A 13,128-nucleotide genomic window follows, 5' to 3' on the forward strand; every position below is an offset into this window, starting at 1 on the left:
GCGTTATTCGCAAATTTTGTTAACACTGCGATGGTACATTGCAAAGTTTATTGTCATTTAATTATTTACAATGTTTATGTGTATCGTTGATCGTACCCACGTACCATTGGTCTCGCCGTTAATTATTTTCAGACATGTGTGAAAATCAACATTTGTCATGTGTTAATAAATATTTAACAACAGAGAGCGTAGAATAGGTATGCGAAAAAATTGATTAACGAGTACAAAATTTTTGATTTCGAGAATTTCGCGTGGATTTCGACGTAAAAAATGTTGAATTTCACAATGAAAACAGTGGGACGTATTTTCATAATAAAAAACATAGTTAACAATTCCCGGAGTTTCCGAAAAAAAATCCACGACATTTCCATGACTATTCCAGAATTTCCGAATTCACAGGCTTTTACAGGTTTTCCAGAATTCCCTGACCAGTAGCCACCCTGTTATTTATAGCTCAAATGATATACATACATTACATAAAAAAACCTAAGAAGATGTAAGATCAACATTTTTCACGTATTATGTGAGGATTAACATAATTTTGATTATTACGGAATTTGGCTTTTTACGAATGGCTTTGGATTGGACCTACTACCTTAAAATATTTTGTACGCTATTGATGTTTTTCGATAACACCAATAATGCGAAAGAATGCATTTTCTGCGTGGAAAAAAGTATTTACGCGCCAAATATTATGATTGGTAACAAATTACTTACGGTTCATCGTTGCCGAAGGTTCGTGAACGACTGACTCTCTTCGGTGTCCTTTGGCGGCGACGCTTGCGCTTCACACACGCCACTGTCCCCCACTATCCGCGCGGCCGTCACTTCTGCGTTTGCTCGCGTACCGTCTACATCCACTTTTCGCGGCGAACGAAGCAAACGCGAGTGTTCTGGTAATTTGCCGTGTCACAAGTTCTAATCACGTGCAAATTTTCACGCAGCCAGTGTGTATACATATATTTGTTACAAAAAACAATAATTTTGTGAGTGCAACAATGAATAAGTCACGTCGCACGGCTGAATCGAAAAAAAGGTTAAATTTGACGCGCCGACGAACGAATCGTTCGTTGCAATGGTAAGTGTTTTATAAAAAATATATACTGCAAATTTCTGTTATGCAATTATAGATATCATTTACAAGAATCCTGGCAAATCTGCACTTGCTATGCAGGGTGATTCGTAATTCACAGCAAATACTTGACAGGGCGAATCCTTATCAAAATTGGAATCGAAAGAACGATGAAAAATTAGGGAATAGAAAACTTTGAGGCAAGATTATTAATTAATTTGAAATCTGACAATAAAAATGCATCCAACCTTTTTTATAGAGGATTTTGTTATAAACAATTAGACTTATTATTTTTTTTTTTCGCTTCGTTGTTATTGATTCTTATGGTAAATACTGACTAATAATTTGTAAATTATACTCTCAAACAGAACAATATAATAAAAGGAAAAAAACGGCTCGAAATCACTCATCAACTATTTTGAAATTTAAATATAGCGAAAAATAACTAAAGAATTCGTTTTTACAGTTTTATATTAATTCGATATTTGAAAACAAAAATATTACATCTGAATGAATTCAAACAAATCATTGAATTTAAAAATTCTCTATTAGAAATCATTTCGAATTATTAACATTCAGTCAATTCAAATTAATTAAATAAAAAAATAATTAACCTCAACGTCATATAATAAATTCCAATAATCCGTAAGCAATGGATACCTTTTAAAACTAAAAACAGAACGAATAAACTTTCGAGAAACGACAGTTTTTTTTCTCGATTACGAATAATTAAGAATTTAATAATCATACGAGTTTTATATTCTTATAAATTGCTAAACTTCGGATTATTATTATTTACTTTCAGGAACAAATAAAAGAAGAAAGGAATTCGGATGTATTCCGTTTAAATTAAATGAAGAAGAAATAATAGAATTTAATTACCGTAAGAATCAATAACAACGAAGCGAAAAAAAAAAATGATAATTCAAATTGTTTAGAACAAAATCCTCTATAAAAGAGGTTAGATGCATTTTTATTGTCAGATTTGAAATTAATTAATAATCTTGCCTCAAAGTTTTCTATTCCCTAATTTTTCATCGTTTTTGGTTTATAATTTTTTTATTATTAACATTAGTGCAAAAAGTTATAGGAAAAAGTTATGGGTAATTGTATCAACTACAAAAAAGCTCTTGACAAAATTTTTGTCAGCCTCACGGTTACGGAGGTAAATAACAAAAACCAATCACACCCTTGATCTCAATATGGCGGCCGTTCGCTAACCCTTTCGGATCCGGAAACTGAGTTTCACACTCATGGCCGACGCCCCAGAGAATTAAAAAAAAAAATAGCGTTCTATCCAAAATTCTCAGCGGAATCACGCTTTGCCTGGACTAATAAAGATGACCCCGACACGCGCTCGTAGAAAAATTAACAATGCTCCAGAACAATAATAGGTAGGAAGCCGAAAACTTTCACAAAACTTCTTCGAAGCATTGTTAAAATGTTGGTGTGATTGAAAAATGAAAACTTCAAATTTCGTCGTACAACTTTTTCATTGTATAGTATAATAAGGAATCCTGCATGAAATCTTTGGAAAAAATCGCAATTTTGTTTATATTTTATATTCAGGATTGTAAATGGGCTTCAAAGTCGAGGGATACATTCAAGTTTGTCGTGTTAAAGTTTCAAAAATAAATATCAATACTGAATAAAGTTACGCCGATTTGAAGTGAAAGAAAAAATATCTTTTGCTTTCACAAAAATGACCTCTTGTATTTCAGAAACTATAAAAATTATCAGTAAGGTGTATTTGGGATAAAGATGCGTAATGAAACCAAAACAAGTTGTCATAGTGTTAGACAAGTGCATGGTGATCAAGTTGTAACACAGTTAGAAAAGTATGGTGACGCGACATACAATAATTAAAATGTTCCAACATGTTGTTTACAACAATTTGCTTATTATTGTTATTATTACAACAAACGCCGGTAGTTGATAAGATAAGAAAACTTGTTTTGGCTTTCATTTTCCGTGCCGTTGAGAAATTGTTTTTTATTCTGTATCTCTGATTATACCGGGCAATGAGCTATTTTCGGCAAATTTAGTTTCCGAAGATAATTAGAAGTGAGGTCCGCGAGGTATTTGCTAGTGAATTTGTCCATCTTCTCTTTGTGTAGGCGGCGCCGCGCGGCGTTCAATCGTGCAACAGCCGAAGAGACCGCCAACTCTTCGGCTACGATAGCTGCTGCTACGCACGCCGAGACCCCGCCTGCGCAGGCAGGTGAACCACTCGAGGTCGTATTGAACCTCGACGAACCGAGCACGTCTGGAGGTACTCGCCGACGCATGTCGACTCCCGAACTGTTGCGCATCTTGCAATCAGAAGATGATGATAGCGACGCAGAAGAACTTGGGGACCACGATAACGTTCGCGACAATGATTGCGACATAGAGAGAGCCGCTGCAGTATCCGACTTTGAATGGCCTGAAGAAGACGGCCTGTCCGATTACGAGTTGGTTGTATCTGACGCTGAACCCGACTCGTACCGTTTAAAAGAAGCGCACATCGATGGCCGCCGTATTGTAAACTTGGAGCATCTTTTCACTGATTTCATTCGGAAATTCGGGAATCACGCACCGGCCCTAAATTGTCCGATGAGTTCCCTGGTAATCGTGGATTCGCGCCGGCAAGGCTTGAAGACACAAGTGTTTTTTCAATGCCAAATGTGCCTTTACAAAGACAGCGTCTGGACTGAACCGGAAAATCTTCAATCCATGGACATACATCATAGCGCGGTGGCCGGATGCATTACGAGCGGAATAGGGTATTCACAATTGGAACAACTCCTTGCAGCGGTTGATATCCCAAACATCTCGCAGCGGACCTATCTGAGGTACGAGAACGATATAACGGTCCAGTTCATGAATGCCGCCCACGATGAAATGCGAGCTGCTGGAGAACTTGAGAAGGAATTAGCTCTCAAGCGAGGTGACGTCGTTGATGGCATCCCTCATATTCCCGTCGTAGCGGATGGTAGCTGGATGAAACGATCTTACCGAACCGGAAAGTACGACTCTCTGTCTGGAGTTGGAGCGATCGTCGGGTATCATACGCAGAAGGTCCTCTTCATCGGAGTGCGTAATAAATTTTGTGCCACGTGTGAGAGGGCGGCCCGTACTGGGAAGGAACCTACGGAGCACACGTGCTACAAAAATTGGGATCGAAACCGCAGTTCGACCAGCATGGAGAGTGACGCTATCGTCGACGGATTCACGTCCAGCATTGATACGCATGGACTTATCTACTCCACTTTGATCGCCGATGGAGACAGTAGCGTGTACAAGAAGATCTTGGACAGCAATCCGTACCTGAATATGATTGTTAAGAAGGTCGAATGCATCAATCATTTGTTGCGTAATCTGGCAACGAAAATAAAAGACACGCTGAAAAATAAAGGTCGCATAGGGAAATTGCGCCAAGTTGTAGAAGGTAGCGTACTCAGGCTGCGAACTGCCGTATCGAAGGCTGCAAAGTTCAGATCGACGGAAGACGGTCCCACAAGCCTGAAGGCCCGGAAGCTTTCTGGAGATATTTTGAATATCCCGAGCCACGTGTTTGGTGAGCATAAGAAGTGCGCTGAACTGGGCTACTTTTGCGATGGATCGTTGAAAGAAGGCGAAGAAAACCACGTTCTAGTCTACGTTGCTACTCTGACAGCATAATATTAGGCGTAAACAGCAATAGCGTGGAGAGGTACAATTCCATCATTTGCAAATACATCGGTGGTAAACGAATAAATTACGGGGCCAGAGGTTCGTATACCGGAAGATGTGCCGCGGCTGTCCTACAGTTCAATACGAATAAATCTTTGAGCGTATTGAGTGAAGCTGTCAATGAGGAACCAACAGCGACGTTGAGGCACATGGAAGAGCGGCACATTCGGAGGAATGAGAATAAAGCAGCAAGCAGAGACAGGTGTGCCGAGAAACGAAAAGCTGAAAAGAAAAACGACTCGAGTGCAACATCGCGAAAAGTTGGACGTTCGAACACAACCGAAGACTACGGACCTAATTGTCAACGTCCCGACTTATCGGCGGAAGAAAACGCAATAAAAACGCAGTATCACTACGATCAGCTGCTCGAATGGCAGGCGAACCGCGATGAAATTGAACGGACAACAAGGCAGCAAGGACAAAGCGAGCGTTGGCTGTCAATACGGAAAAAGATATTGACTGCATCGAATTTTGGACGAGTGTGTCGCATGCGAAGTGATACATCGTGTAAAAACACCGTCAAATCGCTGCTGTTTCCGACACCGTTGCGGCTTCCTGCTATTGAATATGGCCGGCAATGCGAAGAACAGGCGCGAAAACAATTGGCCACCGAGCGCAATATCAACATCACGGAGTGTGGCTTGTTCATCGATGAGGAGCTACCGTACATCGGCGCGTCGCCAGACGGTGTAATCGGCGACGATGGGATTGTGGAAATCAAGTGCCCGTTTTCCATAAAGAACTTCGCCCCGGAAGAAGCGATCGCACAAAAAAAAGGAAATGTGCATCGTATTTTTGACAGCCGAGGCGAGAACATGAACGAGAGTCACGAGTACTTCTACCAAGTGCAAGGTCAGCTGCACGTCACCCGTAGAAAGTACTGCATCTTTGCTGTTTGGACACCACGAGGTATGAAAAGTATAGTCGTTGAGAGCAACGCCGACTTCTGGTCTAAAAAAATGCAACCCTTCTTGACGAGATTCTATAAATGTTGTATGGTACCTGAGATCATTGACAGCCGCCTGCTAAGAAATATGGAGATCAGAGAACCACAGTACATTTTAGACGCTCGTCAGGAAAAAGAAAACAGGGCTGCAAGTAAGGCAAAGGACCAAGCCAAATAAATAATATTTCAGTTTTGTTTCCTCGTACCACATTTCTGATGAATGTACAAATCACAGTTACTCACAGTTGTCCGTAATTTCAATCGAGAGATAGGGTTATATCGTTCTAGCGGGCAGTCGTGTGACAGATAAAAATTCTTCGTGACGAATCTCCTGTGACGTAATTTGTGTTGTACATTTATCGTGGTGCAGGTAATCGTTAGAATACAAAATTCCATACTAGTATAATTTTGAGTTTTTCATACAATCAAGCTTTCGAATATATCTATCATATGTATTTAGTTGTGAGGTATTTAAAATATTTCAGCCGCCTATGTTGCTGAATTTGTAGTACTGTGCGTGATATTCGTTTGTGAAATATTGGAGGTGATCAGAATATTATTTAAATTAGAACCATTTTATGTTATTTAAGTACATAGCCATTACACATTCCTGTGAGCATGCCGCGACGCGTTACAAGAATTCCAGGAAATGATTACATGAATAATGGCATAAAGACATTAGAATCTCTAAACATCCTGATGGGAAATATGTTTATCGAGCCTGTCATACGACTGTCAGCTAGAACGACACCCGCTCTCGATTGAAATTACGACCTACGGAGATTCAGATCGATTACTGGCGCATTAGCGGTTTGCCGGTAATCTCTTGTGAATGTTCAAATGATTTGTTATACATTTTTTAAGATATTCAGTAACCAAATTGTATACGTGTTGCAAATTTTTTTTTCTCTGTTTTATTGATATATAATCATTTTGATTTTTCGTTAGGAGTGTGCAGAACAAGAATTTTATCGGAGCCTAGATTCGAATGCTCGGAGGGTTCAATTATTATAATCGTACGGTAATTTTTTTTTCCGATAATTGGTGAAATTTACACGTGTTGACATATACCCTAAGTACGATGCAAATATGCGAGAAATTTCAAATCTTGAGGAAAATAAATAATACGACTGTTGTTATTTCATCATATAAACCATAAAACGTCAGTTGGGACGAAATTTAGGTTCTTGAGTCCGAAATATCATCCTGACAAAAAATGACCGCGTATTTTCCAAAACACTGAAAGCTTTTTCGAAGTGATATATGAGCATAAAAAGTCAAAACCTATTTCTACGATTTTTTTTCCGGAAGCGCCGAGTCATTTAATTTTGTTGTAAAATGAGCGCGCAGTAAACTTGAAGAATCAATATCTCATCTCCGGTTCTATTTGACGTAGAAAAATGATTCACAGCACATTCGCGAGCAGAGAGGATAAGCTTTCGTAGAAAACTTTGGTTTATCCGGAAACATTGAACATTGTAATTGTTATTAACGAACGAATTGTTTAATGGTACCATTTTTTGGCGAGGCTTCTACCATTTTATACATTCTGTAAAAAATCTTTCCGATTACAAATAATCCGTCGGGTTTGACGAGGAATTTCCCATTCATATTCATTCCGAATGACCATACGTTAGATATCTGCTATCGGTAGTAAAATATTGAACACGGTGAAATTTAGAGTGATTCGTAAAAAATGAATATTTTAATTTCAAAAGAATTATCTCAACTTTTCGGATTATTCAAGACCATGCAAATTTTTAATCACATTATTCCATTTCATCAGATTCGACCATTCGCTTTTAACATTTTTGGGTATAGTGAGATGTCGCCGACACATGGTTGTAAGAGAACAGAAGAGGACCCATGTATTTGTATGTGTCTTTATATGATAAGGAGGGGAGGGCACGAATTCTCTGCCAAAGTATATTTTTATCGACAAGTACTCATCATGTTATGGATTTTGCATTGAAAAAGCAAAACAACCACATGAACACGCTTATATTTTACAGGATAATTCGTCGTAACCGTTGGACGGACGCAATGTCACATGCCGCGAGGATATCTTCATGGAGTGGTGAACTATGTTCAAATTACATTACTTCGCAAAGGATGTTAGAAACTCCCATCAACCGGGAGAAGGAACTGTTTCGCACAACCCGCAGCTTCATAGTACCTCGAATCTCAGATACTGTTTCCTTGCATTTAATATTTCAGAGGGTATAAAAATAATCCTCAACGTCGATGTCAACAATTGTTTCATATATCCATAGTAACATGAATAAAGTGTTACAATATTATATATAATCATTTTTTGAAACCCTTTTCACTAGTAAAATAGCTTCGAACATAAAATTATTTCATTATTGTCAGTAGAGTTGTGTGTAACAAGCGATGTACAATTTCAGAATGATTCCGATACAGTAATACCCCGAAGTTACGCTATGGGTCGTTCCGGCATTGACGGCGTAAGTCGAAAAAAACGTAAGTCGGGGTGCACGTTTTATACGACTGTATAATGTACATATATATATATGTATAAATACTCACCAGAGATAATCATGTATGTACCTCATAGAAAACCTCTGAAGAAGAATGAGAAATACTCTTTATTTTGGAAATATAAAATGTCGAGCACAGTCGTCTGCCGACACAAAGTTTTTTTTTCTCGCGCACAGTCACTATCCGTAGACTGAGCGAATAATCGAATACAATGTAATGCACGGACGGAAAATAAACATGACCATTCAAGTTTGCCGACAAGGAGTAGCGGAGTTGGGCGGGGGGGGGGGAGGAGGGGGGCAACCGATGGCGTAACTTCATAAAACGAAACCACAACGATTCGTACCCGTTTTGTTTCAATCGTATTTTTCGAACATATTTCCAAATATTTACGAATGGTGAATGGTGATATTTATGAAATCATTTTGAAAATACTTCGTGCTGTGTAAAATTAATATTGCGCGATACGTTTTAATGTATATGGGACATTCTTTTACAACCAAACACCTTTGTGACCGACACATTTTTGATTCAGCTGAAATTTTTTTCGACGAGTTCTATACCGAAAAAATACGGATACGTATTCGAGGATTTTTTATTTCACATATTTCGTAAAATAGAGGGGATCGAAAATTTGATAATTTGGTATTTTTTGGCTTGGAGGACTCACTTTCAAAAATTCATAACGCCAATTCTATTTGAGCTGGAAAGTTCGTTTTTTTCATCTCAAAGCTAATGAAATGAATTTTATTACAACAATTGTTTCATTAACGATTATTCCGAAATTTATACTGTTATAAACAATTAATATGTTTTAATCGATCTTTAACAATTGCCCCAACCTCGTAGCGAGTTCTTAGCACAACCATCGTATTCTACGTCAAATTTTTTATCCATAACATATTTTGAATTGATGGAGAATACGATGGTCGTGCTGAGAACTCGCTACGAGGTGAAGGCAATTGCTAAAAATCGATTTAAACATATTAATTATTTATAACAATATAAATTTCGGTTAATCGTAAATGAAACAATTGTTGCATTAAAATTCATTTTATTAGCTTTGGGTTGAAAAAACGAACTTTTCAGCTCAAACAGAACCGGCGTTATGAATTTTTGAAAATGAGTTCTCCGTGCCAGAAAACACCAAATTATCAAATTTTCGATCCCCTCTATGTTACGAAATATGTAAAATAAAAAAATCCTCGAATACGTATCCGTATTTTTTCTATATAGAACCCGTGAAAAAATTTTAAGCTACATCAAAATTGTGTCGGTCGATTTTTATCTAAATCTCTCCGATTCGTCAAAGAATGTCCCATTTGCTATATTCACCGTAAAACCATCAAAATAATCAGTTCGGTCGTGATGCAATCGCTACACACATGACGTCATTATTTGCATGCAAAATTCGGGTCAATCCTGTTGGTATGGTTACCGACTCAGATTCAGGCCTCTTACCGACCGCGTTTTGTCTAATATTGTGTTGCGCTACTCCCCGGTGGAGAGTACCACCTTCGAATGGTTTAGAACCGAGGAAACTTACGCAGAGGGCGCTTCGATCAATTACAACTTTTAGATCCAGGTCAGCGGCACCTTAAGAAGAGAAAAAAAGGGAAGGACCTGTAGTTGTATTTTATACTTTATTTAATTTTCCTTGAATTGGCAAACGTTTTTATTTTTGATTGTATAGGAAGAAGATGTGTGGGGAATTCCCTTCTAATGCCCAAGAATATAGTACACATTTTCGATTATTTTTTCTTTTTTTTCTTTTGGGAAAACATTTTCCTCAATTTCCAAATATCCTTAATTTTTTGGTATTCAAATCGATTCTTAACAATTTTGCGCACAGGTAGGATTTTTTAAATAATTTTTTCCGTAATCCTGAAGATGTTTCCTATCTGAGACCACTGTCAATAGGCAAGATTCCGGAAATCATAAAATTCCCTTTTTTTCTGATTAAAAAGAAAATCACTGACCAATAAGGCCACTAAAAGCTCGAAATGAAAATCTGAGAAAATTAGAGATGGTTTTTTATATTCGAAGCCATTAACGTAAAAAATCCGTTCAACGACCATCCTAATAGATATATATTGCATATGGGGCATTCCACGTCAAATTTACAACCCATGTACCTCACCCTCTTTGATTTTGATCATTGTATGATGTTGCAACCACGATTTCAACCGACTTAAAACAATGTCGGAATTTTTTGCAGATTTCTTTAGCCACCACTGAAAAAGAAAAAAATTGAAAAACCAATTCTGAAAACGCTTCTTTTAAAATTCTGAAAAAATTCACACTGATTTTATAATTAAAAATATGATTTGTAAGCACGACACGATAATGGGATCGTATTTTAAATCATAAAATCAGTGTGAATTTGTTCAGATTTTTAAAAATGTCGTTCTCGAAATTGGTTTTCCGTTTTTTTTTTAAATTTCACCAGTGGCTAAAAAAATCTGAAAAAAATTCCGAGACCCTTGTGGGTCGGTTGCAAGATCCTACTAACAAATTATCAAAATGAGAGGTGAGGTACATTGGTTGCAATTTGATGTGGAATGCCCCATAGATATTAGATTGGTCGTTAAATTGCTTTTTTGCAATTTCAATGTTAGATTGTCGTAGATCGGTTTTAAATATATAAAAAAAAAATTTTTAATCTCTTTCAGATTTTTATTTTGAGCGAAGAAAATTACGGGCCAGCAGGGTCACTAAGGGCTCAGAATGAAAATTTTTGAAAATTAGAGATTTAAAAAAAATATATTTCAAGCTGATCTACGACCATCCAACATTGAAATTCCAAAAAAAAGCCATCTAACGACCACCCTTGTATACATAGTAAAACGAAAGTAATTTTCAGACGAACGGTAAAATCGCTAACCCACGTACGCAAAATCGTAAGAGTTGAGAAAGAATATCCTGCATCAACATTTCAGTATGCGTTGTCGATTAGCATTTTAATCGTTCATAGGACGAAACAATGGCAGTCGTGATAAACTGAATGCTGCAAACAGAATTATCTCATATTCCTTATCTTATGTACAGACGAATCCTGTTGACAACTTGGCGACTGAGATGGAGGCGTTAACCCGGATCGTCAACCAGGACGAAATGTGAGTACGCACACAAATCGCTTTGGAAATCCCAAATCAGCGTTTGTTGGTAACCGTTCAACAATCATGTCATCAAATATTCACATCGGAATCTAATAAATTGTAGGAGATGCATTTTTTTTTAAACAAAAAAAAATATTTCCTAAACAACACTTCCGACAATTTGTTACATACCAATTTCAATTTTTCTAACACGCCGATTGAAGCATTCCGAACAATCTGTCGTTTCAGATTGTAGATACGACTTTTGTTTCCATAAATAAAAAAATGTTAAGGCCTCTATGCAGAGTCCCCCTTCCTCAATAACACTTGACCCGACAAGTTCGCATCCCGACTTATTCCGGTCTTATTCTCTACACCCCATCTGTACAAAGAATATTTTATTCATTGCAGGATGGATGAAAGTACAACGCGTCAACTTGGTGTTGCTTCGGACAGCGCGGAGATCCCAAAAACTCCGAATCGTAAGTACTTGTGTGATGCATGCGGTGCGCTTTTTTATTCACCATTTCAATATTGGTGTTCCAAACATACAGTGGAGCCTTACACATAGCTTACACAGACAATGCTGGGGAAGGTTGTAAGTTTTCCATTCGGTATTGCGAAAGAGTAAGGGGTATAGCAAGCCCTGCTCGCGGATGGGTACTTTATGCAATTTGCATATTTAGATTGTTTTTTTAATAAAAAGAATACACTTATTTTGTTACCAACTTTAGTAAATCTTCGGCCAAATGAGTAGATTCAGTAAAAGAATCGTCAGAATGCAGTCGTGTAGGGTTGTGGACTCTAAAAAAAACATTGTACAGTCGCATGATTTGATTTAGAATTTACTTTTTAAGTCCAGAACTCTAGGCGGGCCCGATCTGGTGATTTTTTATGGAATCTTACGGAAAAGTGGTCTGTCTGGAGAAAACAATTTAAAAAAAATTGTTTCATGGAAAATAGAGTTTACAGGGCCGTCAAAATTATGATGCAAATGTTATTAAAAAGAAGATCGAAAACTACAACTTTTACTTTCAATTTTTTTTTTACAAATACTTCAGAGAAAGTTAAAAAGAAATCGGGTGAAGTCGTATACGACCTTATATGGTTTTTTTTTTAATTGTCCACGCGGACCAGCGTAGATGATTGTAGTGGACTGCAATAGGTTACTCTCAATTGTGTTGTTCTGCTTTTGCAGCTACCCCGAACGAGAATAAGAAGAGAAAAAAAAATTGGCGATGGTGGGACAAAAAAAAGTCCAAGGAACAAAAAGAAAAAAAGTCCGCACCTGGGTCGGATACTGCGCAACTCCACAAGGTGGCCAGATCCACCCCGAACCAGCGGGACAAGCGAGTCTCTCGGAATCCGCGGTTCCGAAAGACTCGCACTGACGGTCCGCCGAAGCAGACGTCTTCGGACCCGCGGACGACGGAGGAACGCGCATTAGCGGTAGTGGTGAACACGATACTCAATCGAATGTAATAAAAATTGATACAGTGAAAATAAAAACAATACAAAAAAGACTAATAATAATAATGATGATATTCCTGATAATAATAAGAATAACAATAATATTACATTATTTAAAATTTACATATTACATATTTACATATAAAATTTACATATTTTCAACAAAACCCTCTCGTAGATTAATGATTTGCACACCCGCATCTCATTTATTAGACGGCATTGCCGTCTTACGGGCTTCTCATCGGAATCAAAGGATTGAAAGGGTAAACATAACATCTACACACTACAGTCTCCTTACATCGTGCATACAGAGATGAAATTCTCAC

General features: G+C 37.7%; 1 protein-coding gene across 1 annotated transcript in view; it reads left to right on the forward strand.

Annotated features, from left to right (window-relative positions):
* The window catches only part of LOC107226377 (tubulin polyglutamylase TTLL5), a 310,488-nt gene extending 297,905 nt beyond the window's left edge, over window positions 1-12,583 (forward strand). Inside the window, exons 15-17 of the transcript XR_006904213.1 lie at window positions 11,283-11,350; window positions 11,744-11,814; window positions 12,531-12,583. The gene's annotated coding sequence lies outside the window, so the exon portion shown is untranslated. The remainder of the gene's footprint in view (window positions 1-11,282; window positions 11,351-11,743; window positions 11,815-12,530) is intronic.
* The last annotated feature ends 545 nt before the right edge of the window (window positions 12,584-13,128 follow it).

This window comes from Neodiprion lecontei, chromosome 4, assembly GCF_021901455.1.
Source record: "Neodiprion lecontei isolate iyNeoLeco1 chromosome 4, iyNeoLeco1.1, whole genome shotgun sequence".
In the NCBI taxonomy this organism is placed as follows: domain Eukaryota; kingdom Metazoa; phylum Arthropoda; class Insecta; order Hymenoptera; family Diprionidae; genus Neodiprion; species Neodiprion lecontei.